General features: G+C 43.3%; 1 protein-coding gene across 14 annotated transcripts in view; it reads right to left on the bottom strand.

The window, feature by feature from the left end:
* Window positions 1-24,993, bottom strand: part of LOC106582854 (forkhead box protein P1-B) — a 213,748-nt gene that overhangs the window by 116,861 nt on the left and 71,894 nt on the right. For 12 of the 14 annotated variants that reach the window (XM_045705053.1, XM_045705056.1, XM_014166388.2 and 9 more), the window contains one exon: window positions 23,572-23,615. The gene's annotated coding sequence lies outside the window, so the exon portion shown is untranslated. Of the gene's footprint in view, window positions 1-7,706; window positions 7,924-23,571; window positions 23,616-24,993 lie in introns of those variants that run through there. The other 2 variants (XM_045705055.1, XM_014166385.2) reach the window with 2 other exon arrangements.

The raw sequence follows: 24,993 nt of genomic DNA, 5'->3' as shown, positions 1-24,993 counted from the left end.
AAGACAAAAGAAAGTCGAGGAGCATCTTAAACGCTTGCTGCCAAAGTGTTGAACGGACAGCTTGGTACATGTATGTTGTGTGGGGAGGAGAAACAGAAGGACAACAAAAGTGTTCATCATGGGAGTTCTAAGCCTTATCATATCTGTTGGAAAGCCAGAGATACAGACACAGAAAGACTGCTATGATTTAAAAGCATGTGCCAATTCTGTTCCTACAGCGTATGTTGTGTTAAAAGGAGTTTGCTGTAGCAACAAATAAGCATTATCGTTATGTTCAACTACATGGACATTCTTGTTCTTGATTGTGATGTATGCATAAATACACACTATTTCATCTCATCGGAATGTTTTTTTTTCTTGGTTCAGACTATTTGAGTGGTATGACTATGTTTTTGAATGTGAACAAAGACAGAACTGTGAAGTGGAACCCCTTTGTGAGAGGAGGTCACTGCTTCAAAATATGCTCTCATGTTCTAGGTATGTTATCAATGCTGCCTCTGGCTTTGTTGCAGGATCGCATGTTCAAAATATGAATTAATACCCCTCCACTGAAACGCACCCAATCCGAACAAAAGGCCCCACATCCACTCTGGACGGCTCTCCAGCCCTTCTAATGGACAAGCTCTCTACTCTCTTCACACCATTCTGACAGAAAAGAAGAGGCCATGAATATTTACCACAAAGTAATGTTATTCCATTAATTACTCTGAGCATGCTTAATACGATATTTGTGGCTACTTTTGTGGCTACTTCCGTGGCGGGTCGTTAATGAACTTTCACACGTCATTACCATGTTAATGGATGCCCAACTCGATGGCGGTCTGTCAATAGGACATGCCAGAGTTTCCTCACTCACTGTCCTTTAAGCCTAGCCAGCATGTTTCGATCACTTAGTGATGCTAGCTGCATCATTCTACACAGATTGGTCTATTTATCCATACCATGAACTAAACAGCATCATGTGAAAACAAAACGTAGCATTGGATTGGTTTAACATTGGTCTCTGTAAATGGGAGGTGGATGCATATAAAGAGCTTAGGAAGGATAATAAGAGGGCGTCCAACAGGATAGGCAGTGCAGAGTCAGTGATATCTATATTCAGGACATTAGTGTTTGTTTTTAGGGTGTGTGAACCGAAGATTTTCCTAGTCACTGGCCGTGTCCAAATACCCATACTAGCGTACTACATACTTACTCATCGTCGCATACTATTTAGCACATACCATTTAGTAAAAAGTATGCAGTATGCCACGGCCGCAACGCAGTAGCGGCTCCTGACTGGCTGAGTAGGTGGGGCGGGGCCGAGTGCGGGTGGATCTTTCCAAATTCAACAGACATGCATCGCATTAATTAACCAGCCTGATAACAGCTCTTTTCCAATTTGATTACTTTCTCTAAACTCTGATAGAGTAGGCCTACTGAGGCTGGTTACAGGTAGACTACCACATTCAACCTAATGGAGTTATAGGCCTACTCAGGCTGGTTATAGGCAGACTATCACATTCGACCTATACCCTAGCCCATATAGCCCATCTACACTAATTAAAAAGGACTGAAGACAGAAACAGGTCATTTGGATCCATTTCAACATATTTTGTTAGTGAAGCCAAAGTACTGTAACATATATATAAATTAAATGACATAGCCTAGTACACATCTAAAGGCTATTGCACAAAAAAAAAAACATGGACAGTCGGGTACATCGTAAATTCTGAACCGCAACATAATAAAGTAAAACATTGATCATTGGGAACAAGATCAGAATGACTGCTAAGGCTTGATCCATAAATTAAATAGTTAGTCTAGCCTTCAAAACTAAAACAATCGATGTGTTCAAATCAAAAGGCCTGATTAACATGACATCAATAACGCAGCCACATCCCAAGTCCCCGTTGCAGACACATTCAGAAATCAAAAGATGGTTAAGTATTTAGTTTAAAAGCTCTGACAAAGTCCAAAAGGACAAGAAACACTTTTCAATTAAAAAACAGAAATTCACTGAAAAAACTAATAATAATAATAGACTTCTGTTTTCAAAGATGTAGCCTACGATGCAATATTCGTGATCATTTTAAGGAGAACAAAAACTACATTTGAACACCACCGCAGAAGCTTTGCTAATTGGAATCTTTCCAATTAAGTAGCCTAGTTTTGTTGTTTGGCTACTTGAAGAGAACTAGGGCCTGTCACTTGTAGCCAGCCCACCTTTTCCAACGCATTGTGGAAAACTGTGCATCAAATTCTAATAGATGAAAAGCTGAAATGAGTATAACATCCTGGCATTTAAACTAAACTCGATTTTTGAAGATTCACCTACTATAACTCTATTTCTATTCTATTTTCACACACTGAGAACGTGTCATGTGCGACTGCGTTCTTTATCGCTATTCACTGATTTCGGTAGCGCATCCCCATAAGTAACTGATCAGCTGTTGTCAAAGCCAAAATGAATATGACATCAGGGCATTTAAAGTATATTCGATTGTCGCATACTCAAAGAGCCACTGTCTGTGCTCTGAAACACAGGACAATCTAAGGCAGTGGTTCCAAACCGCGAGGGGTCTTTTCTTTTTCTTTTCTTTCCTGCTTTTAACTTACTCCTGAAAGTTGTAATAGTAAAATGCACAAGGTGTAATTTCAAAATTGGGTAGTGCATCATCAGTTTTCCTCTTGTCATGTCAGTCATTGCAGACCTTCGAAAGCTACAGTGCATTCGGAAAGTATTCAGACCCCTTGACATTTTCCACATTTTGTTACGTTACGGCTTTATTCTAAAATCGATTAATTAGTTTTTCCCCCCAATCAATCTACACACAATGCCCCATAATGACAAAGCAAAACAGTTTTTTGGAAATGCTTGCAAATTTATTACAAATAAAAAACTCAAAAATAACATTTACATAAGTATTCAGACCCTTTACTCAGTACTTTGTTGAAACACCTTTGTCAGCGATTACAGCCTCGAGTCTTCTTGGGATTGACGCTACAAGCTTGGTACACCTGTATTTGGGGAGTTTCTCACATTTGTATGAACTGACGCTGGAGATGAGAAGCAGGTACGGAGAGTGAACATTTAATATAGCACAGACATGGAACAGGACAGGAACTGCATCAGAACTGGGTAACAAAACAACAAATGACAATTAATGCTGAAGCGGCGAACAGAGCTGGGGAACAGACAGCTACAGGGAAGGAAATAACACAGGTGATTTGAGTCCAGGTGAGTGCAATGAACCGCTGACGCGCGTGACGAGGGGAGCAGGTGTGCGTAATGATGGTGGCAGGAGTGCGTAGTCCTGGGCAGCCTGGTGCCCTCGAGCGCCAGGGAGGGACAGCGGGAGCAGGCATGACAGAAGCCCCCCTCTAGGGGCACCACCCGGCATCCCACCTGGGCGAGCATGACGGCATGCGGGAGCAGGCGTAACAGAAGCCCCCCTCTAGGGGCACAACCCGGCGTCCCACCTGGGCCGGCCGAGGCATGGGCGCTGGACAAGCCGGCTGGAGTGTAGAATCCTGTCGAACCAGCAGAGGTGTGGGAGCCTGGCGAACCGGCAGAGGCGTGGGAGCCAGACGATCCGGTTGAGACGTGAAGCTTGATGATCTCACTGGAACGTGGGAGCCTGGCGAGCTGGCTGAGATGTGGGAGCCTGATGATCCGTCTGGGGTGTAAAACCCTGACGATCCGTCTGAGGCATGACGTGGGATGAGAGCCTGCCGAGACAAACGGGCCAAGGAAACCTCTCGAGCAAGCTAGGGTGTGGAAGCCTGACGAACCAGCTGAGGTACCCCCCTGGTTCCATCGGTGGTGGCCCCGGACCCAATGTCACCACCAAGACCAAAAAGCCAGCACTCCCCAATGCTTCATTTGATGGCTTCAGCATTCTGTAAGAACCAACGCTGGAGATGAGAAGCAGGTACAGAGAGTGAATATTTAATATAGCACAGACATGGAATAGGACAGGAATAGCATCAGAACCGGGTAACAAAATTACAAATTAATGCTGAAGCGGGGAACAAAGCTGGGGAACAGACAGATAAGGGAGGAAATAACACAGGTGATTGAGTCCAGGTTAGTGCAATGAATCGCTGATGCTCGTGATGAGGGGAGCAGGTGTGCGTAATGATGGTGGCAGGAGTGAGTAGTGCTGGGCAGCCTGGCACCCTCGAGCGCCAGGGAGGGAAAGTGGGTGCAGGCATGACACCATTCTCCTCTGCATATCCTCCCAAGCTCTGTCAGGTTGGATGGGGAGCGTCGCTGCACAGCTATTTTCAGTTCTCTCCAGAGATGTTTGATCGGGTTCAAGTCCGGGCTCTGGCTGGGCCACTCAAAGACATTCAGAGACTTGTCCCGAAGCCACTCCTGCATTGTCTTGGCTGTGTGCTTAGGGTTGTTGTCCTGTTGGAAGGTGAACCTTGGTCCCCAGTCTGAGGTACTAAGCCCTCTGGAGCAGGTTTTCAACAAGGATCTCTCTGTACTTTGCTCCATCATCTTTCCCTCAATTCTGACTAGTCTCCCAGTCCCTGCCGCTGAAAAACAATCCCACAGCATGATGCTGCCACCACCATGCTTCACCCTAGGGATGGTGCCAGGTTTCCTCCAGACGTGACGCTTGGCATTCAGGCCAAAGCGTTCCATCCTACAAGCAGGCTGTGCGTTTTACTGAAGAGTGGCTTCCGTTGGGCCACTCAACCATAAAGGCCTGATTGTTTGAGTGCTGCAGAGATGGTTGTCCTTCTGGAAGGTTCTCCCATCACCACAGAGGAATTCTGCAGCTCTGTCAGAGTGACCGCCGGGTTATGGGTCACCTCCCTGACCAAGGCTCTTTTCCACCGATTGCTCAGTTTGGCCCTGCGGCCAGCTCTAGGAAGAGTCTTGGTGGTTCCAAACTTCTTCCATTTAAGAATGATGGTGGCCCCTGTGTTTTTGGGGAACTTGAATGCTGCAGAAATGTTTTGGTACCCTTCCCCAGATCTGTGCCTTGACAAAATCCTCACTCTGAGCTCTACGGACAATTCCTTCGACCTTATGACTTGGTTTTTGCTCTGATATGCACAGTCAACTGTGGAACCTTATATAGACAGGCATGTGTCTTTCCAAATCTCAAATCTCAGGAATGATCAATGGAAACAGGAAGCACCTGAGTTCAATTTCGAGTATCATAGCAAAGGGTCTGAATACTTATGTAAATAAGGTTTCTCTGTTTTAAATTTTTAATACATTTGTAAAAAAAAATCTAAAAACCTGTTTTTGCTTTGTCATTATGGGGTATTGTGTGTAGATTGATGAGGATTTTTTTTCTGTCATCCATTTTAGAATAAGGCTGTAACATAACGACCCTGCCTCACACAGGAAGCGGCGCAGGTCCTAATCCAGGCACTTGTCATCTCCCGTCTGGATTACTGCAACTCGCTGCTGGCGGGGCTCCCTGCCTGTGCCATTAAACCCCTACAACTCATCCAGAATGCAGCAGCCCGTCTGGTGTTCAACCTTCCCAAGTTCTCTCACGTCACCCCGCTCCTCCGCTCTCTCCACTGGCTTCCAGTTGAAGCTCGCATCCGCTACAAGACCATGGTGATTGCCTACGGAGCTTTGAAGGGAACGGCACCTCCATACCTTCAGGCTCTGATCAGGCCCTACACCCAAACAAGGGCACTGCGTTCATCCACCTCTGGCCTGCTGGCCCCCCTACCTCTGAGGAAGCACAGTTCCCGCTCAGCCCAGTCAAAACTGTTCGCTGCTCTGACACCCCAATGGTGGAACAAGCTCCCTCACGACGCCAGGACAGCGGAGTCAATCACCACCTTCCGGAGACACCTGAAACCCCACCTCTTTAAGGAATACCTAGGATAGGATAAAGTAATCCTTCTAACCCCCCCCTTAAAAGATTTAGATGCACTATTGTAAAGTGGTTGTTCCACTGGATATCATAAGGTGAATGCACCAATTTGTAAGTCGCTCTGGATAAGAGCGTCTGCTAAATGACTTAAATGTAATGTAAATGTAAAAATATATAACAAAATGTGGAAAGTCAAGTGGTCTGAATACTTTCCGAATGCACTGTATTGTCAGCTAACGTTTATTAGCTAGGGTTTTTTTGTCCACAGATTTGTAGTAATGTTTGAGTCACTCAAATATCACATGAATACACATTAGACATGGCAAAATGTTCTCTGCACTCCATGACAAAATGTGTAGAATTGCATGAAATGAGCTTAAACATTTAAAATGTTCTCTCAGCCAACAAGAGGGATGTGGACAGTTTGTGTCATGAACAGTGCTTGTGCCCATGTGTTCCCCAATGCTGAAAGGGGGGCCTGAGTGAAAAAGTTTGGGAACCCCTGATATAAGGCATGACTCATTCTGAAACAAATGCAGCTGTTTACAGCTGTGATTCACTAAAGGGCTGACTGAATAGTATTTTTGTCTTCATTTCTTTCACGCTTTATTAAGACAGACTGGTTCAATGAAAACGTAACTACGTCTCATAAAACAGCTCAAAATATCAAGCATATTTTCTCTCTCAATGCGATTGGCAAGGATTGTGGCAATATATTGCACACTCACATAGACTGTAAACAACAGCACTTTCTGACACGCAAACAAGCTCAAAACCCACCAATTAAACCCAACTTCCCTCAAGCCCTTTTAGGAGTTTATTTTCCTGTAAGCTGAAAAGGCAACAGTGCAGCCTGCTGAATGTCAGCCTGTCTGATCCCAGAGATTCTTTGGACCTGCCCTCACGTTTTGCTGAGCTAAGAACAAAACACAGAGTACACAGAAAGAGCTTTGCCGCTTTAATACCAAGGAAGTGGAATTTCACTCCTAACCCAGAACAAACTAGGCTGCGCATTTCTTTACACTATTTAAATGTTAACAGAGCTCTTTGAATAGAGCATTCCCTTCCTCTGGATACCCAAATTACTTCACTCTGGCTCTACACAAATTCTAATCTACTGATCCAGGAAGCAAACAGAAAAAAAAATCAGTTTTTCATATGGTTTCTCATACAATTGAGAAGTTCTAGTTGGGACAGAGAGAGGCAGACAGGGAGAGAGAGAGATAGTTGGATTCATGAAGTTGCGCAGTCTCACTGCGAGCACACAAAAATACAACGGTGTAGACGGAGATATGTACCCTACTCACATTGACAGCACAAAGGGGCTAACCTACAGCCAGATTATGCAACGCTATTTCTACGGCCAATTCCTTTCCACCCTTTCAAACAGAAGGACTGTCAATTCTCTCCTGCGATATCACGTTTCCACTCCCAAGTCTCTGTGCCCTGCTCCTCCATTCACCCGCCACAGATCCTGTGTGCTATTAATATCAATAACCGCAGATTCCATTTCCCCGGACAAAGACGGACGGAGGGAGAGAAGGTGAGAGGAACCCGTGAGAGCAGCACATTCACTGCTTTACTAATCACACAGCTCGAGCCTACTGAACTAAAGAACAGGAGTGAAGTTCACACAATGCAAGCCTCTTCTATGCAAGCACTAGTGGACCACCGGCCAGGCAGCCTTCAGTCTAAAACCCTGGACCTCCAAAATAACTTCAGCTCTTCAGAGGAACGCATCTCTCTACCTACGGCACAGTTCTGTACAACACTTACAGAACACACTTACAGCAGACACACACCCAACACGAACCCATACAAGACGAGAGAAGATGAGAAAATGCTAAATGAAAATCTTTACTGACTTACCCATGAACCGTGAGCCTGAGTTTCATTACATTAATGAAACATTAATGTAGATTCCTCCACGTTTAACAAGACGTCTACAATCCACTTCTCAAACAGAAGAAAAGCCTGTCAGTGTTAGTAGTAGGTAGTAGCAGTAGAAGTAGTAGAAGTGTGAGAGAGCTGAAGGGAGTCCTGACTGCAGTGCTCAGAGGGACTGGAGGTATGTGGTCTAAACACAACAAAAGCCAGTGCCTTGCTCTAGATTAAATATGCAGGAAGAGGCCCTTTTGCATAAACACAAACACTCAGCAAATGAAGGACTGGCATAGACCAGGCAGAGAGGAGCAGGCGCCTGCTGAGAACACTACCTGTCCTCCGCAAGCCGAACAAATTAGCACACTCCAGAACGGCCACACAACCAGTCCAGAAACAAAAATGACTGAGTTTGTCCTTAATGTTACAGAGGGCTCAAAGTTTATTGTAAAGACAAAGACACATGCAAACACATGACTATAGTACAATGCTGTAGGATTTTCTTCAAATACAATTTGTTTCTATCAGTCTGTTTTTAATACATCAACAACAAATGCCTAATCTTCAACTTTTAAAATATCAATTTCAGCTACCCACTTAACTTGTGTAAGCAAACGTTACATAGTATATAATCTATAGAAAATTCAAAAGGATATATTCACTAACTAAAACCGTATAGTGTAGTTAAGGTAGGTCACTTTGGGGCTTGAATTTTCCTTTCAATTATGTCCAGTAAAAGTATCATACTGCTACTGCTTTTATTCATCCTCCTCTTTGATCCCTGCTGCACCCCTATGGACACATCCTAGTGGATGTATAGGAAATACAGGCTAGGTCTTCAGAGCCAGGAAAAAAAACATATAAAGTGATTTAGAATAGCCGCAAATGTCCAGCTCCTACAGTCTACAGACCCTCTCTTTCTTGCTCTCCCTCTCTCTCTTCCTCCCTCCCTCCCTCTTACTCTCTGTCTCTCTATCCCCCTCTCTCGGGATATAAATGCAGAAACTCACAACGGAGCGAGACTCCTGGAGTGTCTGCCTGAATCTGCCAGGCTTCATGACTAAAACTTCAAGTGAACCAAAGAGAATGGGAGCCGAGCCCCGAAGAAAATCTGGAGCCCAGCTTTAGATGCTGAGTGACACATACTGATGCGCCCAGTCAAAGACGTCATTTTCATGCAAGCCCCTCTCAAACGTAGAAGAAGCAGAAATGAAGGAAGAGGGGGTGCAGACACCGGGCTAGGGAGGGAATAAGCAGGAGAGAGAGAGAGAGAGAGAGAGAGAGAGAGAGAGAGAGAGAGAGAGAGAGAGAGAGAGAGAGAGAGAGAGAGGAGAGGGGGAGATAGAGGGAAAGAAAGAGAAGGAGAGAGCAGAAATGAGACGTCTGGAAAATAAACAGGGTGTATGGTTTCAAAGGCAGGGAGACACAGGCATTCCATTGTTCAAGCCAATTATCAGTGGAAAATAATAACAACAGATGGATCCAGAGCAGCCAACTTATGCCGGAGCTCCCCGGTGCTGGAGAACAGATGATGAAATGTGAGAGTGGCGTCGGGGGAGGGACTGCCCTGCCGTCGAGTCGCCCAGCTCCACACACCAGATGTGAACTTCCACAAGGACAGTTAAATATGTGCTCTCTGGCCACCACTTGTTCTACACAGCACCAAATGGTGGCTAGTCCACACTTCACTTCCATTCATTTCAAAAGAGATGTCTCTCTGGGCTGTTAAATGTCAAATGATACATGTGGCCCCTGTGTTTTCCATAGTAAATTAAAACCTGCGCATTTCATTTAAGCAATAAGGCCCGAGGGGATGAGGTATATGGCCAATATACCACGGCTAAGGGCTGTATATACTGTATATACTGACCAGAAATATAAACGCAACATGCAACAATTTCAAAGATTTTACTGAGTTAGAAGGAAATTGTCAATTGAAATAAATTCATTAGGCCCTAATCTATGGATTTCACATGACTGAGCAGGGGTGCAGCCATGGTTGGGCCTTGGAGTGCATAGACCCACCCACTTGGGAGCCAGACCCAGCCAATCAGAATTAGTTTTTCCCCACAAAAGGGCTTTATTACAGAAATAAATACTCAGTTTCATCAGCTGTCCAGGTGGCTTGTCTCAGACGATCCCGCAGGTAAAGAAGCCGGATGTGGAGGTCCTGGGCTGGCATGGTTACACGTGGTCTGCAGTTGTGAGGCCGGTTGGAGGTACGGACAAATTTTCTAAAGCAACGTTGGAAGCGGCTTATGGTAGAGATATTAACATGAAAGTATCTGGCAACAGCTCTGGTGGACATTCCTACAGTCAGCATGCCAATTGCATGCTCCCTCAAAACTTAAGACATCTATGGTATTCTATTGTGACAAAACTGCACATTTTAGATGGGACCAATACTTTACATGTTACGATTACATTTTTGGTCAGTATATTTAAAAAAGTAGTTGTCATTTGTGGTTATTTTCTGGTAGTCCTTGTTAGATGGACATTCGGGACCAGTGGGTGAGGTATTTACCTTTGTATATTTTTCCCTTTATGTGCTGTAGTTATTGGAAGGGGGAGTTATTATGTGTCCATTCAGCACACATCCCAGAGAACATGTTGTGACGTTTTAATTTGATGTTTTCCTCTGTACCTGCATGCACACATAGTGCTCAGATTCCACCAGACACCAGCACTGGTGAGAGAGAGAGAGAGAGAGAGAGAGAGAGAGAGAGAGAGAGAGAGAGAGAGAGAGAGAGAGAGACCTCATTGACACTGGATTCAGTGAGAGATCCCTCATATCAGCCCTAGACTGACAAGCGACGGGAGGCGGGGGGACTTCAACCTTAAAACAAAACCAATTCTCAGTGTGCATTGTCAAGGGTGGAAGATGCCTTCAGATAGTGGCACAAAAGATCTGCCCTTCCTTTCAGAAGAGAGAAGTTTTCGATTCATTAATTCAAAACTAAAGCGTAATTATCTCCCTATAGACCCTAATCACCAGCAGAAGGATAATAGAAAAGAAAGCCGTTTCCAGTTCGGTCATTAAAGTTTTTTTGTGTGTTTTTTTTTCTCTTTCTATTCCCGCTTCCTTTAGATGAGAGTATCAAATAATGTCAACAGATTGCAGGGCAAGAGCGAAATATCTCTGTTGTGGAGCATGAAATATGAAATTGTTATCTGGTTAAAATGTTCAACTTGTCTATAGAATGGGTTCATTTGCTTCAATCCTCCATCTCTGGCCTGTCTTTATCCGGTCTGTCTGTCTGTTCACAAAGCTAGCTGTAAGGGGGCAGAAGATGAGGGGACCAGAGGGATAGGCCCACTGTCTTCTGTTTCTTCAGAGAGTGAGATCACTGGAGAGTGAGTGTAATTAACCATGTTTGAAATAAAATCAGGTTGAGCACAAACAGACCGTTTTATAATTGTATATAATATTTTAAAACGACTAACAGTGCTTGAAGGTGCTTGTAATACTATCCCCCAAATGACGAATCCCTCAGGGATTCCACAGAAGAAAAAAATTGAAACTGCATAGATTTAATTAGCTTATAAAAAATAATTGCCATTAGTAAATCTCATCGAAGGGGTTGAGGCATTTGCCTGAAAAACTTCTTATTTTTGGATGGCGTGAAGACAAAGGCTTTTCAGACAGAAAGTGGCGGGCCAGCAGCCGTTTTGTGCACTGACACCGAGGTCGAGTTAATTAGACTATTGTCATTTTAATCAGGACAGCTCGGCGGGCCATCCCTTCCTGAATGAACCAGTGGACTGTAAATGGCTGGGGGATTTCTCTGTGTGCTGCATGTATGCATGGGGCCCGGGGTCTCACACAGCACAGCACACAGCACAGTGCCATGGGTTATGGAGTACAGTGCTGCTGGTTCTCTCACATGCTCTGAACATTAATGAGCCGGAGACACACCAAGGAAACAAAGGCGCCCCGAGTATCACCAGGGGAAACTACTCGCCTTTCATTCTGCTCATGTCTCTGTTCATTTGAAAATAATTTAAATATCAAATATTTGAAATAATTTGCTTCTCCCTGGCTATCAGATTTTGAATAGTGAGTCTTTCATGTCGTCTTTATTATGCTCTCAACTGACATTAACATTTAAAACATAATTATTGTAACCATATTTTAAGGTGCTTTTCATTAGTGTTACAGTAATGGTTTATTTTTTTCAGATTTCCATATTGTATTTATACAATAGGGCAATTGTAGGAACAAAGTAAAGAACTTTATGAATATATCATATATTTGCTGAATAAGTTATAAAAAATAACTACAGATTAATCAAAACAGACAAAAGAGTAGATTAAACTCTCCTTAAGCCATTGGTTCAAATATATTTCACTGCTAATACCTGGAAAAATTCTAAAATGAAATTATGTTTTCAACAACAACACTGTTCAACCAAATATACTCTAACTTTAGCTTGTTGGATTCTCAGACGACCTGTGGTTGGGAAGGGTTAAAAGAACAGTGAACAATGGATCTCATTGGACCTCTGCCTGCCAATCAGAGAGTTGAAAGAAGGCCTATCCCTACACGGGGCTCAAAGTACTGTATCTCTGTAACTTTCCTCTCCTGCCCTGTGACTGATCTGGAGTCAGCTGCAGACAGGTGAGATGTGACAGATCACATGCAGACGAAGGGTCATCAAGTCCTCCCCCACCTGTCATCACCTGATGCCCTGAGCTGCACCCACCCATGACACTGGTCAGACAGGAAGCACACAGACAGCCAACTAAACATAGCTATCCTATATGAACTGACCCTAGAGGAAGATCTAGGGAAACTTATGCACAAATCACCATGAGGTCAGTCAGTGCCTGCACACTTGACTTGTGACTTTCCTTTCCGGTGTCTGTTTATGATTATATTAATTGGTCTGCAAGTTCATCGTTTTTAACATCGATCATGAATATTTCATGAGTGTTAATATTAATTTGATCAGAAATTTACTTCAGTCAATAATTCAACACATACAATTAATAATTCAATAAAAAGAATGAACAGCAATTTTGAAGAGGAAACTGAAGAAAGACCCCCCCCCATAGCTTAATATGGGTATATTAAACTTCAAAACCTTTAGGAAGGCAAAGTATAAATGGCTATCAAAACCCAGTCTAACTTGCTTTTCTTAATGACTATGTGGTGTTGCTACAGCAGAAGTTTACCCTGACAATGCTCCACCATCCAGAAAATAAAGAATCAATCACCTAATTACCATGGAAACCTTAGAGAAAATGTTCCAATTTAAACTGCTCTTTGAAAGCTGTAATCCAAACATGTCTGTCGGAGGAATTGACCACAGCAATTGAAAACAACAGGTTGTTTTGTTCACTGAGGTGTACATGTAGAGATAAAGGAAGAGACACGAGCTGTAAAGCCGCGCTCCAGTAACAGCTCTCCGTTCACAAAGTTCTTCCGTGAGAGATTTACAGGGATTAGATGAAGAAATGAAGGCCTAATCTTTATTTGACAGGCTAGCCAATCTCTGGCTGACTGGTCACTATTCACTGTGTAGGCCAGGACTAGCACCAGTAACACACAGCTCCTTCAGTCTGATCATACAAATGTATGAGCTCTCTTATCGTATTATCATACATAATAATTCAATGTCATTTGCCACAGATAAAAGAAGAGCTTTCCAAATGATTCCCCATATTGGGTCACAATCATAACGGTATACTACGGTTGTCACGCTCTGACCTAGGAGAGCTGTGTTTTTCTGTTTATTTAGGTCAGGGTGTGATATGGCTGGGCAGTCTATGTTTTTTGTTTCTATGTTTTGTTCTTGTTTTTCTAGTTCTAGGTTGAGTTTTGATGATCTCCAATTAGAGGCAGCTGGTTCGTGTTGTCTCTAATTGGAGATCATTTAAGTTGTGGTTTGTCTATGGGGTTTTGTGGGTAGTTGTTTTCCGTTTTGTATGTTAGTTACCTGACGGAACTGTTGGCTGTCGTTTTTGTTATTTTCTGTTTAAGTGTTATCATTAATAAAATATGAGCACTCTACACGCCGCACCTTGGTCCCCTTTATACGACCCGTGTTACAGAACTACCCACCATGATTGGATCAAGCGGCGTGCCCAGGCAGAAATGGACACCTGGTCACACAAGGAGTGGACGGAAAGGAGAAACTGGACTTGGGGCCAAGTAATAGAGCGGTATCGGAGCCTACCGGGGAAGAACGAGAGGCAGCCCACCCCACAGGTAGTTTGGCTGGGCCAGGACTGAGACCTGAGCAAACTCCCTGTGCTTATTGTGGTGAGCATGTGCCTGCCTCTCGCGCTCTCTCTCCAGTGCGCCTCCGTAGCCCAGTACGTCCTGTGCCTGCTCCTCGCGCTCTCCCTCCAGTGCGCCTCCCTAGCCCAGTACGGCCGGTGCCTGCTTTGAGCACTCGGTCCTCAGTGCGTCTTCCTAGTCCGGTGACACCTGTTTCAGCTCCACGATCTAAGCCTCCAGTGATAAGTGATGGTCCGAAGCCTATAGAGATGATCCATGGCACGAAGCCTGTAGGGACGTTCCATGGCACGAAGCCTCGAGAGGTAATCCATGGCCCGGAGCCTGTAGAAATAATCCTTGGCAAAAAGCCTGAAGGGGTTATAAATGGTCCGGAGCATGTAGGGATAAAACCCTGGCACAAAGCCTGTAGGAATAATCCATGGCCCGACACCTGTAGAGATCATCCATGGTAAGAAGCCTCCTGTGATGATCCATGGCGCGGAACCTGTAGAGATGATCCATGGCATGGAGCCAGCAGCAGCAGTCACTAGTCCGGAACCGATAATGACGCTTCCCAGTCCGGAGCCTCCGGCGACGCTCCTCCGTCCGGAGCCTCCAGCGACGCTCACCAGTCCGGAGCCTCCAGCGACGCTCACCAGTCCGGAGCATCCAGCGACGCTCCTCAGCCTGGAGCCTCCAGCGACGCTCCTCAGCCTGGAGCCTCCAGCGACGCTCCTCAGCCTGGAGCCTCCAGCGGCGCTCCTCAGCCTGGAGCCTCCAGCGGCGGTCCGCAGCCCGGAGCCTTCAGCGGCGGTCTGCAGCCCGGAGCCTTCAACGGCGGTCTGCAGCCCGGAGTCTTCAGCGGGGGCCTTTAGCCCAGAGTCTTCAGCGGCGGTTAGCGGTCCAAAGCCTCCGGCAATGATCCACGGTCTGGTTCCTCCGGACACACAGAAGCGGGGGGATCAGCGGGTGGTGGGGGCTCTACGCCCGGAACCAGAGCCGCCGCCAAGTATGGATGCCCACCCGGACCCTCCTCAATAGGTTCAGGTTTGCGGCCGGGAGTCCGCACCTTTGGGGGTGGGGGGGTGGGGGGGGTACTGTCACGCTCTGACCTAGGAGAGCTGTGTTTTTCTGTTTATTTAGGTCAGGGTGTGATATGGCTGGGCAGTCTATGTTTTGTTCTTGTTTTTCTAGTTCTAGGTTGACTTTTGATGATCTCCAATTAGAGGCAGCTGGTTCGTGTTGTCTCTAATTGGAGATCATATTTAAGTTGGGGTTTGTCTATGGGGTTTTGTGGGTAGTTGTTTTCCTGTTTTGTATGTTTGTTACCTGACGGAACTGTTGGCTTTCGTTTTTGTTATTTTCTGTTTAAGTGTTATCATTAATAAAATATGAGCACTCTACACGCCGCACCTTGGTCCCCTTTATACGACCCGTGTTACAACGGTTATCAGTATATCCTGGTGGCTATTTTTTTTCTGATCTGGTGTTCCCCCCTGCAGTACCTGATTAGAAATATAGAACCAATTTCCATGTGCAGTTTAATGACAGATGGAAAGAGATATTTCATGGAGATGTACTGTCAAGAGAGATAACCAATTAATCAAAGTGCCGGACAATGACACTGGCTAAATTTAAACACAGGAGAAAAAAGGGGTCCGGCTACAGCCCCTTCCCTTAAATTATTAATTACTGCCCTGTTATTACGTAGAATATAGAATTAAAAAATCACTGATTCTACTTAATTACAGTTCACGTTGATACTTGCTACAGATGTCACAGCTTGCACTGGCAATCTTTCACAATGCTTAACCCTGTCAAATAGTGGAGGGGTTCTACTCCCCCCCCCTCTCCCTGTCTGTCTGTCCTCCCAGTGCCTGACCTACAGACTAATTCCCACGCTAACTGAGGAGAGAAGGAGAGAAGGAGAGAAGGGCAGCTTGTTGGGTGTAACATGTATTTCTAAGAGAGCGGGAGAGTGAGTGGAGTATTCAAACAAACATCTACAGTGGGGACACAATAGCATCTATTATGTTGAAACCATAAGAGGAATGATGATGCTCCGTCCAAAAAATGTATTTCACAGTGGAATTGAGTTGACTCTTCATATTAGCCAGGCCTTCAAGTATATTGGATCCTTTCAGGCACTGCAGTATATCACGACAGAATACTGAATTACATCGTTTTGCTATTTAAAACAAGTATAAAGTGTATTGTATTTGTATACATGCACATGAACACTGTAGTTTAATTTGCCTACAATAAGAAGACAAAAGGTTTGTTTGCGTGCCACTCACTGAATTCCCCCCTTCTCTTTACCAAGTCATCTTTGTTCCAATAACAAACAGAGCTGAATGCAAATAGTTAGAGCCATGCAGCATTCAATTGTTTTGTATTAATATTTGAATATTGAAATAACACAATTCAGATCTAGATATTCCATTTCAATTTCCATGTGTGAACTGGAGTTGCACATCTACAGATTGTGGGTTCCATTCTTAACATCAGCTCCGTTTTTGAATGTTGAAAATAGCGGTTGTTGTTCTTTTTTTCTTTTACATGAGTATATTCCTGTAACATGCCTCTATTACCTAAAAGCAAGTTACCCTTGATTCCTAACTGTAGCCTATTTCGCCCGTGTCACAGACAGAACAGAGAGATGTCTGTATCACCCACATTCATGCCACTTTAACCAAATTGGAATCGCCGATAATACTATATTTACATAGCGGTGTTGCCTAGGTGTGATTACGATCATAAAAACTTTCCCCCTACGCTATGATGGAAAGTTGAGCAGCAGTGAGTGAGTGAGGCTGAAGGACATAACTATAAGTTAGCACAGGTTACAGAGGAGCCAAGGGAAATAGCTCAATTACACACATGGAGCTCCAGCATCATGTGGCTGTGCTGTGGTAAACAGATGCAGGGGGACCGTCTCTAGTAAGTGATCAGTCAAGCAGCTGTCAGCGGGACTTCATCCATTCACTTGTTGAGATGATATATTCTTGAGGCTCCCCCTCACTTACACAAGCCCACACAATTTGCTTACAGGCCTGAGCTGATCAGCCGATTAAATTGCAGAGGATATCATTAACGTTGTTCCTCGTGTCACCAACGTTTGTTGCACTTTTACAGCCAGTCAAACAGACAAAACGGTTTTGCATGAACTGGGATGGATAGGCTAAGTATGAGTGTGGCTTAGGTCCCTTCCTCTCAGAGAGCCAGACTCTTCTCTGTCTGTGACACTAGCCATTCCACTCATTAAATACATAACCTGAAAAACATAAACTGGGAGAGACCATATTACAGTACTAACAAGTAAACGACAAAAAGTATATTCTTTATGTCAATAAGTGATGTTATTCTCAGTCAAATCGCTCCGTGCTCAACAAAGAGCATTCAAGACGATATTCCTCTTGGCTGTTGTCTCACTGTGACGGTGCCTCACACTGTGGCGTTGACTGTGCCTCATACAGAATGTCTGTATGAGGGCCTTTGAGAGCGTACAGTACATCTAATCAGAGTTCCTGTCCAGACCTCAGATGTCAGAGTGAATGGGAGGCAGCTTCAGAGGGAGGCCCAGTACAGCCTGGTCTCATAGACTAGACGTAACATAGTAAATGTAAATGCAACTTTTCACCTACTTACTACTTTTTAGCTACTTTGCAACTACTTACCATGTTAGCTAACCCTTCCCCTAACCCTAGCCTTAACCCTTTTAGCTAACCCCAACCTAACTTGATTTGATTTAACCCTAACCTTAACCCCTAGACTAGCTAACATTAGCCAGCGAGCTAATGTTAGTCAGCTAGCTAGATTAGTAAGATATAACACGTTTTGCAAATCCGTAACATAATGTACGTTTTGCAAATTCATAACAGATATAATTTGTAATTAGTAACATATAATTCAAAATGGGTGATGGACACAAATAAATACATACCATACGAAACGTAACATATCATACTAAATGGAGTGTCTCTGATTTACGTAAAGAATAATACGAAATGGTCTGAGACCAGGTTGAGTAACCAGGCCTGTCCTGTCCTCCCTTAGCTCAGACAGGAAACAAGGAGCAGCGCTGGCACTGCCTTGCCTCATCTGCCTGCCACTGCCAGCAGCGCAGCACTAAGTTCACAGGAGCCGTGTCTAACTGCATGCTCAGCTCAGCGTTGGATGGCTCGTTTGATTCCAGGCAGTGTGGCACATCTGTTGCTTGTCACATCGCATCGTAGCTCCATGTCTGCGAACAAGACATGACCCGAGCAGCGCGTTGGTCCGCACGTCTCATGCTCTCTGTGTGTTGACAAACAGCGCTGAGTCTGGCCCAAGTACCTGCATGTCCACAGTCACAACGGTCAGGAGGTGGGACACGTCGCTAGCTGTACAACCACTGTCAAATACTCTGAGTCTATTAATACTCAGTGTATTGTAAGAAATTAGTTTGAGTGACAGTGTAGAAATCAATGTGTATATTATCAGTCATCCAAGGAGTGCTGAAAGAATATTCAAAAAGGTATTTCTTAATGGCCATGGAAAAATGTAATCTAAGGAAAGAAATTATGGAAAGTTTTCACTTAACCTAAGACCTCCTCAGAATTGGCATAATTTTATATTGAGAATCAATTACTTTATTCCAATATCTATAGAAATACTTTATTGCTCTAAATCAAATCTCAATAAAGGGTATATAGGCTTCACAATGTACTTGGACATAATAGTAAAAAGTGCTTTAAGTGCTTTTAAAGAAAGCGCCAGAATATATTCCATGCGAAACTTACATTGTAAGCTTAAATACATCAGTGATGACCATTGCTAATTGATTATTTCACCATACATCTATGAAGTACACGTCATGCAATAATGAAATTACATTGTTTCCCATCACCAGCCTGCATTTAGTGGGAAGAGCAGCACTAAAGAGGCTAAAGTTGTTATAAATGGACCTGTTTCAGAAGCTCTGGTTTTCATGTATTCAAAAGTACTTTACTTCTGTGTCCTTGTCTTCTCTAATCAATATTCAAAAGTGCCTGGTAATTGGAAGTTTAAGATACATTTACATGCAAAGGATTGTCTATCATATTCATCAACTACTTACTTGGCTGACACAAACCTATCAATGAGCGTTCTTTTATTGTCGTGTTATCTTTAAATTATGAGATGAGTGTTTGTGATACCAAAATGACATTTAGCATACCTCTTACCCTAAAACACTTTTTTTTAAAGTAATAATAATAATTGGAAAATTGACCAAACGTTTGAATTTCCACACGTATTAAAAGCCAAACTGGTTATGTAAATACCTCTCCTCCTCAGAAGGTGGGGGAAATATTTAGATGGCTCATTTACATTATCAGATAGCACAACATTCATTTGTTCCATTCAATATCAACCTGTTTTGCAAGCGCACAAGACACAACACAGATGCACCACGGCTTATCATGCCACACAACACAACAATACTGATAAACTGATAAAATGCCAGAACATAACGATGGAACACCATGACAACCCACTCAACCAGCCACATCAAACCTCAAGATACCAGTATCACAACAACAACGCATCATCAAGATATCAAAACACATTCCAAAAGAATATGCTGTGCACAAATAGCCTACAACATTACAACGAGTCTCTAATGTATTCTGAGAGGGTTTATTTGTTTAAGGCCTGCATCCAAAGGATCAGTCTGGCCTTCATTAGTCTCCATCTGACATCTATGTGAACAACATGTTGGCTAGCCCCAAAGAGCTGCCCAACGCATTCCACTGCACATATCACAGGTTGTTATCATTCCAGAGAGAATTCTACATTGGTGAACACCAGCACTTTAATTAGAGCCACTATTTGATCATTCCACAGCTGGGCTTTATTAAGGAGCAGTGGTGCAATTTACTTAAGTAAAAAATACTCTAAAGTACTACTTACAGTTGAAGTCTACATACACTTAGGTTGGAGTCATTAAAACTTGTTTTTCAACAACTGCACAAATGTAATGTTAACAAACTATAGTTTTGGCAAGTCGGCTAGGACATCTACTTTGTGCATGACACAAGTCATTTTTCCAACAATTGTTTACAGACAGATTATTTCACTTATAATTCACTGTATCACAATTCCAGTGGGTCAGAAGTTTACATACACTAAGTTGACTGTGCAGCTTGGAAAATTCCAGAAAATGACGTCATGTCTTTAGAAGCTTCTGATAGGCTAATTGACATCATTTGAGTCAATTAGAGGTGTACCTGTGGATGTATTTCAATGCCTACCTTCAAACTCAGTGCCTCTTTGCTTGACATCGTGGGAAAATCAAAAGAAATCAGCCAAGACCTCAGAAAAAAACTGTAGACCTCCACAAGTCTGGTTCATCCTTGGGAGCAATTTCCAAATGCCTGAAGGTAATACGCTCATCTGTACAAACAATAGCACGCAAGAATAAACACCTTGGGACCACGCAGCCGTCATACCGCTCAGGAAGGAGACACGTTCTGTATCCTAGAGATGAACGTACTTTGGTGCAAAAATGCAAATCAATCCCAGAACAACAGCAAAGGACCTTGTGAAGATGCTGGAGGAAACAGGTACAAAAGTATCTATATCCACAGTAAAACGAGTCCTATATTGACATAACCTGAAAGGTCGCTCAGCAAGGAAGAAGCCACTGCTCCAAAACTGCCATAAAAACGCCAGACTACAGTTTGCAACTGCACATGGGGACAAAGATCATACTTTTTTGGAGAAATGTCCTCTGGTCTCATGAAACAAAAATAGAATGGTTTGGCCATAATGACCATCGTTATGTTTGGACAAAAAAGGGGGAGGCTTGCAAGCCAAAGAACAACATTCCAACCGTGAAGCACGGGGGTAGCAGCATCATGTTGTGGTGGTGCTTTGCTGCAGGAGGAACTGGTGCACTTCACAAAAAAGATGGCATCATGAGGCAGGAAAATTATGTGGTTATATTGAAGCAACATCTCCAGACATCAGTCAGGAAGTTAAAGCTTGGTCACAAATGGACAATGACCCCAAGCATACTTCCAAAGTTGTGGCAAAATGGCTTAAGGACAACAAAGTCAAGGTATTGGAGTGGCCATCACAAATCCTATAGAACATTTGTGGGCAGAACTGAAAAAGTGTGTGCGAGCAAGGAGGCCTACAACCCTGACTCAGTTACACCAGCTCTGTCAGATAGAATGGGCCAAAATTCACCCAACTTATTGTGGGAAGCTTGTGGAAGGCTACCTGAAACGTTTGACCCAAGTTAAACAATTTAAAGGCAATGCTACCAAATACTAATTGAGTGTATGTAAACTTCTGACCCACTGGGAATGCGATGAAAGAAATAAAAGCTTAAATAAATCATTCTCCCGACATTTCACATTCTTAAAATAAAGTGGTGATCCTAACTGACCTAAGACAAGGAATTTTTACTAGGATTAAATGTCAGGAATTGTGAAAAAATGTGTTTAAATGTATTTGGCTGAGGTGTATGTAAACTTCCGACTTCAACTGTGAGTCGATATTTGGGGTATCTGTACTTTACTATTTATATTTTTGACTACTTTTATTTTAACTCCATTACGTTCCTAATGAAAATAATGTACTTTTTACTCCATACTTTTTACCTGACACCCAAACGTACTCGTTACATTTTGAACGCTTAGCCGGCCAGGAAAATGGTCCAATTCACTCCCCTATCACGACAACATCCCTGGTCATCCCTACTGCCTCTGATCTGGCAGACTCACTAAACACACATGCTTCGTTTGTAAATGATGTCCGAGTGTTGGAGTGTGCAACTGGCTATCCGTAAAAAAACAACAACAAAAAATAAAAGTTCATGGTGTCGTCTGGTGTGCATAATATAAGGAATTTTACTTTAACTTTTGATACTTAAGTATATTTAAAACCAGACCTTAGACTTTTACTCAAGTAGTATTTTACTGGGTGACTCACTTTTACTTGAGTAATTTTCTATTAGGGTATCTTTACTTTTACTCAAGTATGACAATTGGGTACTTTTTTCACCACTGTAGATGCTCTACAGATGGTCCTACTATCAACAAACTATCTGTTTAGAAATAACTGCTTGCTAAACTTACGATTAGGTTTAGTGTTAGGGCTAGGGTTAAGTTTAGGGTTAGGATAGGGGTTATGGTTAGGGTTTGGGCTACGGTTAGTAGATAGTTAAAATGTTACTGATAGTCTGTAGACATCTACTGATGGACTATCCAAATAACCCAGTATACCTCAGCCTAGCAGTCAGGGACAGTAACTGGCACTAGCAGAGCTAACCTGTACTCATACCGGATGTCTGATACCCTACTCTAATCCAACAACAACACCATCCAACCCAGTGGAAGACAAACTGTGTTTCATCTCCGCGTCAAGGCACTGGACAGTGTTACCATATGAAATGTGACAGGATTTCTCTATGGAGGCTTAAGTCATACGTAAGTATTCAATTGCAGACTGAGGATCATGGCCATACGGTCACAGAATACAACCTGACCAATATCTGACTGAAACAGACAAGAGACTGAACAGATAAATGTAATCTACAACATGTCTCGCCAAGGTCAAAATGAGCTCTTAACGCAAACACCAGATTTAAGTCTGAGCCTCCCGAGCGTGAAGGTGGTGTGGTCGGTAGGAAGGTCAGCCATGTTTAGTGTTTACAGTATACTCCAGGCTTTGAAATAGTTCTGCAGTGTGGAGCCTGCTCTGGGTCATTGTTTGTTTTGGATGTGTTTATACACCACACACAGTGTAAATGACTTGGGAGACGGTGCGAGGAGACTTACAGACATGAACCTGCATATAGTATCTGGTCATGTTTTTGCCTTGAATTCAGTCACAACCAGCTGGGCACAAATGTCAATTCCACACCTATTCCATGTTGGTTCAACGTAATTTCATTGAATTGAGGTGGAAAAAACTTGGATTCAACCAGTGTGTAACCAGTGGGATCTGTGACTATACGGTGGTGTGGATTCGGGGGTTACGGTACAGGGAACCTATGTTAATCATGCATTGTCACTAACATTTCTGCATCATTCAAAGTAATGTAAATACTAAAATGGCAAAAAACAACAGATCAATTACAATAACACCTGTTACTACAGATGTAGGATCTTAATTTAAGACAGTTTTCTACGGCAGGAAAATAATCCTGTAGCAACAGGATATTTGAATTATTATGTGGATTATAATTCATAGATATTTTTTGTAGGGGTTGATTTTTTTTTAACGTTATGGCAAATGAAGTCTGGCATTTTAAACCTTGAAAACACTACACGTTTGCATTTCCTGCAGTGCAGGACAATTTTCAACGAAAGAGTGATCAAATTAAGATCCTACATCTGTATGTAAAATCTAATTTATTGTTTTGCAATCTCAATTTTCCTTAGATGTAAACATTTGCATGTATTATGTTTCTCTGAGATATAGCTCAAACACGTGTCATGTGGGTTCACTTGACTAGGCCTATGTTTAGTTGAAAACCCTCTATACAGGAAACTCTCGTCCATGGATGCAGTGTATTTAATATGAGTATTTGAGTATAGATCTGTCATGTCTATTAGGAGTCTCTGGTTGTGTCAATGGGGTCTTACTCTAGTCACTTACTTTGATTTCTGTATCCAAAGGGGGTCACCACTGGAGTCTATTGGCTGGAGGAAAACACAAGGAGGTGGAAGAGGGGGAGGGAGGGAGAGAGAGAGGGGGGGAGAGAGAAAGGAAGGGGGGAATAAAAGTGAAAAGGAGAAAATGATATTAATATCAGTAGGAAATTAAGAAATCAATGGCACTCCTTCAATAGAAAAACACAGTATTTAATTCCTGTTGGGTACCACCCTGTTATTGAGAAACAGTACTATGCTAGTAAATACTCTATGTCACAATGTGTGCTTGCGTGCGTGCGTGTGTGCGTGCGTGGTTGCGTGAATGAGTGAGGTCACTTTCAAACAATTCTTCATTAGAGCAGCATCAAGTAGGTTGTTCCTCAGAGCTTATTTTCTTTCCATGTTTTAAATATCTTTGGATACATATTTAGCATCTCAAACGAGAATTCCCTTGATTAAACAAATAAGGGCACACTCAGAAAACTGTAATTGAGTTCAAATGTATTCTAGCTGCGCTCTAATTGCATTTAAACACCGTTCCACCCTAACCCTAGACCCACAGCTCCTTCTGCTTAATTACTGCCCTCTGAAGACAAATCCCTCCGCTGTGGATGGAAAAATAAAAAACAGTGTAAGTTTTATGGCACGTTGTTAAAAAGACCTATAAACTTTTTGGGATTCAATATAAATAAAACCTCAGCCCCAAGTCGAGGGCTCAGAGAACACGCAGCACACTGAAATAACTTGTTGGAACATTGCACACCCCATCTCAAATAAAACTCCACAGATTAACACCAACATCCTGTGGCTTACTTCTGTCACTCGGTCTGCATCCCCCCTCCACTTTTTCTCTCCTTTTTAAAACATAGAGGGAAGAAAAGGCTAAATGTGTTTCCTGAAAGGAAGGAGAGGTGGAAAAAGCCCATCCTGCCCTTGGAATCACCACCGTGCGTCCTGTAAGAGCTACCCGCCACTGGCCTTTCTGCAAAGGCAGCAGAACTTCCCTGAGAGGAGAGGGGACTGTCTGCCAACTCAAACAGGGCTCCCTCTCCATCTCCCGGCGGCCAGCGGCCCACGGGTTTGCTCTGCTCAGTGCTGGTGCTTCCTGAGGGCTCGCTGCAGCTGGAGCTCTCTTAATAAAGGCAACAGGGAATGTCAGAGAGCTACTGTAATCTCACTAGCCTGCTCCTGTCAGCAGGACGTTCACAATCAAAGCAGAAACAACCCCACGCATTGTTTTTTCCACCAGCCCCATCCTAAACTTCCCACGAATCACAAAGACAGCACGACGAGAGGGCAACCGCTGTTCCCTGATCTTGCCAAACAAAATGCCAGGAGACCGGGAATGACATTCAACTCTGGTTTAAAAATACGAGCAGTTAGAAAATGATTAGAGTCTTATTTTATTGTTGAGCGCCTGACACAG

Source organism: Salmo salar, chromosome ssa22 (assembly GCF_905237065.1).
Source record: "Salmo salar chromosome ssa22, Ssal_v3.1, whole genome shotgun sequence".
In the NCBI taxonomy this organism is placed as follows: domain Eukaryota; kingdom Metazoa; phylum Chordata; class Actinopteri; order Salmoniformes; family Salmonidae; genus Salmo; species Salmo salar.
The sequence above is the reverse complement of the archived record's forward strand: the minus strand, read 5'-3'. Positions and strand labels throughout refer to the sequence as shown.